This window comes from Myxine glutinosa, chromosome 11 (genome assembly GCF_964187855.1).
Source record: "Myxine glutinosa chromosome 11, kmMyxGlut1.1, whole genome shotgun sequence".
NCBI classification, from domain to species: domain Eukaryota; kingdom Metazoa; phylum Chordata; class Myxini; order Myxiniformes; family Myxinidae; genus Myxine; species Myxine glutinosa.
The window spans coordinates 97,260,356-97,266,355 of record NC_136271.1 but is presented as its reverse complement, the minus strand read 5'-3'; the positions used below and the strand labels follow the sequence as shown (position 1 = coordinate 97,266,355).

The window sequence follows — 6,000 nt, the reverse complement described above, 5'->3', positions numbered from 1 at the left end:
ACAGTAACTGAAAACTGAAAGATTAAATAATGGAAAAACGATTCTTCAATTGGAAAGGCACTCTGACGTCACGACGTCGACCAACATGCCTCAGCCCACATTATTACATCATTATACATACTTGTTCTAAGTTTGATTTGAATATCTTCAGCTGTTCTCAACTATCACTTTTTTACCCAACATGACCTCTGATCTTTGATGCCAAAATCTAATCAGTTCATCTTTTCATCATAATATATACTCATATCAAGTTTGGCCAAAATCCCATCACTGGTTCACAAGTTAGCACAATAACAGAATTTTTATCTAACAGGACCTATGACCTTTGACCCCATAGTCTTATCAGTTTATCTTTGCGTTATTACACATACTTGTACCAAGTTTGACTTAGTTCCCTTCAGCCCTTCTCAAGTTATCACGGTTACGAAAACCTACTAGACTCTGACCTTTGACCTCTTGACCCCAAAATCTAATCAGTTCATCTTTACGTCATAATACATACCTGCACCAAGTTTGACTTAAGATTCCTTCAGCTGTTGAAGATATCGCGAAAACGAAAACCAATCACAGACAGACGGACAATCCAAAAACATAATGCCTCTGGCGACTTCGTTGTGGAGGCATAAAAAAGCGGGGCACTACGGGCACCAAGACTAAACACTTAATGTCTCCCTTCGGGAACCATAATACTGACTGAGAAATGCTGAGAAATACAAATCAGTTCAATCTAATCCAGAAACAGAAATATACAAAAATATACAGTACCCTATGCACGGGGGATACGTTCCTGGAAATTCCGCGAATAGCAAAACCCGCAAATAGCGGGGCATTGTTTTAATGGAAAAAGGGGGGATAGGTTCCCGAGTCATGAAACTCCACGAATAGAGAGGAACAAACCGCGAATGGTGAGGCAAAATCTGCGAATGGTGAGGCAAATCCCGAAATCGTCGACAATAATCAGCGAAGGTCGGAAATGGCGAGACAAAACCCGCGAATGTCAACGGAAATCCATGAAGGTCAATTAAAATCCCGTGAATGTATGCCGCGGCATTGTTTCAATGGGGAAAAGGAGGATACATTATAGGTTCTCGGCGGTTCATGATTCACAGAGAAATTTTTTAAAGTATAAAATGTTTGACAGTAAATGCACATGACTACAGTTGCACAAAAAATGCTTACAAAAAAAACAAAAAAAAACAACGCCAGGTACCAATTTATTGAAGGAATGCGCTTGCAGTTTATTAAAAGTGCTTAACCAGCTTAACCATACTGCATGGTGAAACCAAAAAAAACAACAACAACACCATCATGTATAAAAAAAATAAATAAAAAAAACCACCTTTAGAGGCCATTTTTCCCCGCAAGCGGGGGTTGGCCTTTTTCGGGGACCGTGGTTGTTGTTGTTTTTTGGTCCCCTTTTTGAAGCAATGTTTTACGGCCGGATGCCCTTCCTGCCGCCAACCCTTTTTGTCGCATTTTTACGACAAACAGGGAATTACCAGTGAACTGGTACTCAATTTGCCGACCTCGGAAGGATGACAGGCTGAGTCAACCCCCCTGGCGTTAATTCAGCGATCGACCGGGATTCTAACCCAGGATCCTAGGATCCTAAGCTGGCACCCTAGCCGCTAGCCCAACACCAGGGTTCCTGACGGCGGTTCATGATTCACAGAGAAATTTTTAAAAGTTTAAAATGTTTGACAGTAAATGCACATGATTACAGTTGCACAAAAAATGCTTACAAAAAAACAAAAAAAAAACAACGCCAGGTACCAATTTATTGAAGGAATGTGCTTGCAGTTTATTAAAAGTGCTTAACCAGCTTAACCATACCGCACGGTGAAACCCCCAAAAAAAACAACAACACCATCATGTATCATTTTAATTATTTATTTTACAAACACGCGACTTTCAAATTATGATGACTAGCAACGGTACCCGCCCTACAGGCAAGGCTTCAATTGGGAGGCCCAAATGAAAAGGTAAAATATCGGAAATTGAAGGCTTTTTTTATTTTAAACGATTTATGTAAACATCCGTTAAATCCTATCACACGCAAATCATCAAAATCTAAACAGTATTTGTAGAATTTCAATAAAAGCCACATCTCTCTTCATATCGGTAAATATTATTCCATCGTGTTTGGAAATACTGGAAAATTGGAAAAAATTTGGGAAAAAAATTGGAAAAACAATATAGCCTATTTTACTCCAGGGGGTCCCAGGATTACCCACCCAAAATGTCGTTGCGATTGGTTCAGACGTTTTGCGGTACCTGGGAACGGACGGACAGACGGACATTTGGTGAATTATAGTAAGATGATGAATTAAAATCCCATAAATTCCTCGAACTCTGAGGATGACCCAAATGATAGTCCTGGAATATCGTGTGGTGAGGCAGAGGAAGGAGAGAGAGCAGTTGAGGGTGTTGGTGAGGAGGCTGGTGAGGACACTGAGAGGGTGGCAGGAGAGGGTGCTGGTGGTGTTGAGGTGGAGGGAGCAGGATTAAAGAAATGTGTAATGGAGAGTTGCTTGGCAGATTGCCACAGGTTTCGATGCAGCTCTTTGTAGGGGAGAAGCAAATTATCCAAGCCCCTCTTGAACTTGAGGTACCTCTCCATGACTGGGTCAGCATCTTCCAACTTGTCGACAAGCGCCCACATGCCAGTAAATGGGCTGTGAGGTTAGACCTCGGCACCTCTTACTCATCACTACCCTCCTCCTACTCCCCAGAAACCGTTATATAGGGTATTGCAAAATAAATGATACTTTTTTCCCCCCCAGATTGTATTGACCACATGTCCGCCATTTTCGAATTCAAATTTCGCGTGCGTCGTCATGACGTGTCGCGCATGTTGCCTGCATGTTTTCTCCGTCATGTTTGCGACTAATGTTCGTGTCTTTGCTGAAATCTTTTAAAAGTCGACTTCAAATGGTTTCTGAAGCTAATGGTGGACATATTGACACGTATTAAACGTGAGTTTTTAATTTTTGAATGAAATAAAGCCTTTGGTTGGATTTTCATCCGATTGAAACTTCATTTCATCTTTGGGGAAAAAAGTATCATTTATTTTGCAACACCCCTTAATGGCCTCCAACTCCTCCTTGGCGAGGTTGTCGCCATGTGAGGCAACGAGATCCTCCAAGTCCTCAGGCTACATGTCATCAAATCCTTTGCTTCCCAAATGCCGTGCCAACCCGACAATCACATGCCTCGCCTCCATGTTATCGGGAAAGCCAGGAAAGTTTCTGACTGCCTGCGGCCACAGGTTGTGCCAGCACGCATTGAGGGTGGAGGCTCTCACCTCATCCAGCGACTTCTTGATGGCGCCAATGCAGTGGGCAATGTTGAAATCCTTCCAACATGGTGAGCTCTGGGTCGCATCGTCATCGCATCGAAAATGCGGCGAAAGGTGCGACAGGTGTAATACGTTTTAAACGTTGAAATCACACCTTGGTCGAGTGGCTGGATGAGGGAGGTGATGTTGGGCAGCAGGAAGATCACCTCGACGTTCGGGTGAGCCACGTCCAGGTCTGCGGGGTAGCCAGGAGCGTTGTCCAGGAGCAAGAGAACCTGGAACGCAAGGTTTTTGTCCACCATGTACCTTTCCACCTGAGGAACGAAACAATTATGGAACCAGTCCAGGAAGATTGCTGCCGTCACCAAGGCTTTCCTGTTGGCCCTCCAAAACACGGGCAGAGTTTGCTTGTTCTTGCCCTTGAGAGCACGGTACAACATTGCTGTATTGAGCCTGAAACAGGTTTCAGCATGAAACTGAAACAGGTTTCCTTTTGCGTTTGTACAGAGGAGAAGAGATACCCAGTCCTTGGCAACCTTGAATCGGAATTGCTGTCTCCTCGCGCTTCGAGGTGAAAGTTCTCGTGGGCATCTTTTTCCAAAAGAGGCCGGTCTCGTCACCACACCTGCTCTGGGGGGTATCCCTTCTCTTCGATCAGCCTCGCGAGTTGAGCAGGGAACACTTTTTCCGCCTTGTGGTCCGCGGAGGCACGCTCCCCTGTGAGCTTCACATTTTTGAGACCATACCGCTTCTTGAAACGATGGAACCATCCATCCCCTGCTTGCAGTGAATGAAGTCGCGCTGCTTGTACCATCATCGCTCGGAGCATCAGTCATGCTGGAACTACCCGCACCAGACAACAACAACAACAACATGCATTTTAAGGCCATTTTCCCTGCTAGAGCGGGGGTTACCCACACCAGACAGATGATCGTAAATCCGTTTGGCTTTTGCATGAATGAGAGGTCGACTCAAAGGAATACTCTTTTGTGCGTTGCCCTCGATCCATATGCTGAGAGCGCCTTCTCCAGCCTTTCTATGTGGACATCCTGGACATGGGTGACCACCTTCGTATTCGATACAGCGCTCGTTGAAATACTGTCACGAATCGCCGTCTCGTTCTTCCGTATGTAGCGAACGGTGGATTCGTTGACGCCATAATGCCTGCCCACAGAGGCTGCACTCTCTCCTCTCGAAAGCCAGTCGAGCAGCTCCACTTTCTGGCTCAGGCTCATCACTTTCTTCTGCCTCTTGGTAGTCGACACATCTCTGGCACTGGTCTTGTGCTTGGGAGCCATGATTGAACGATGAGCAGAGCGAGAGTCAAAAACACAGGTCGAAGCAACGGGACGAGAACAATGATTGAGATTGAGGACACAGTCTGTATATGTAGGATTGCGAGCATTGTGGGTAGTTGTGGGAGGTACTCGACCCATTGTTTGTTGTCGGATAATGCCGTATTGAGCCTATCTGCTAATTTCAATTATAGATTTAATGAAACATTGGCATTCTACAATTCATGGGTTTGACATGTTTTCGTCGCTGATGGAACATCCCCCCTGAAGCGTTTTCATTGTGCAAGATCTCTGATGATGCTTTGCCGTAAATTGCAAATTGTAATCGATTTAATGAAGCGTTTGCATTCTATAATTCACGGAGTTGACCTTTTTCACATCTGGTGGGATATCCCACAAAGCTAGCTTATAGTGCGGCTAAAATTTGCGGCCGCGAAAGCCATGAAAACGCAAAGCACGCAGCAGTGAATGTACAGTACTATACTGTACAGTAGAAGCAGGTCATGCTCACGGCTCGCAGAAGATGGTTTTTTGCGTATGTCCAGCTGCTTTATGTATGGCTCATGAAAGATGGGATTTCTAAATGTGTCAAGCTAGCGGCTCATGAATTTTTTTTGCGCCTCTGAAAAACCGCGAATTTGTGGAACACAGCCGCGAATATGGGGTGGGGGGAAACGTGATTTCGCAGAACACAGCCATGAAAAGAAAAAAAAAAACGCGAAATCGCGGGACATTTTTCCGTGAATAGAGAAACAGGTCGCACTTGTTTACATGGAACCCGCGAATACGTGGAACCCGCAAATAGCGGGGTCCGACAGTACTGTATATCGATATCTCAATTGATTAAAATAAGTTTCATAAACGCCGTCCTCGTTCACAATGGAAACAGAAATATTCTCCACGATGTTTACTTGGTTGTTTCCATGATAACCATACAATTATGTTTTCAGACAACATAGCAAAACAGTGTAACAAAAATTAATTCCCAAGTGTAAAAGGGTTAATGAGTTATATCGTATTATGCATGTTTACAGTAGATGTATTGTAAACCCTGCCAGACAGAGTTTATCAGAATCTTGTCTCCCCTCCACCTTAGTCAGGGCCCTTAGGGATATTTTGGTTCAAATTCTTCCAAAAGCATCAAATTTGGCACAGATGTTGCCCATGCCATACTCTTTCGATTTTTGACGGGCGCCAAGGGCGGTATGATCCGGGGACCATACCGGTCCATCCCGCCATGTCACCTGACCTATGACGTCATAATTAGGATATGCATCCAATCACATGGCGTACTATAAGTGGTCAAAGTTCAAAATGAATCGATCGAAAAATGAAGGCAGGGATCCATTTTTAAGGTTTTCATAAAATCCAATATGGCCGCCAGGTCACATGACCTATGACGTCATA

At 44.3% G+C, this 6,000-nt stretch overlaps 1 protein-coding gene across 3 annotated transcripts in view; it reads right to left on the bottom strand.

Moving 5' to 3' along the window:
* Window positions 1–6,000, bottom strand: part of GTF2A1L (general transcription factor IIA subunit 1 like) — a 79,089-nt gene that overhangs the window by 23,143 nt on the left and 49,946 nt on the right. The window lies entirely within an intron of this gene.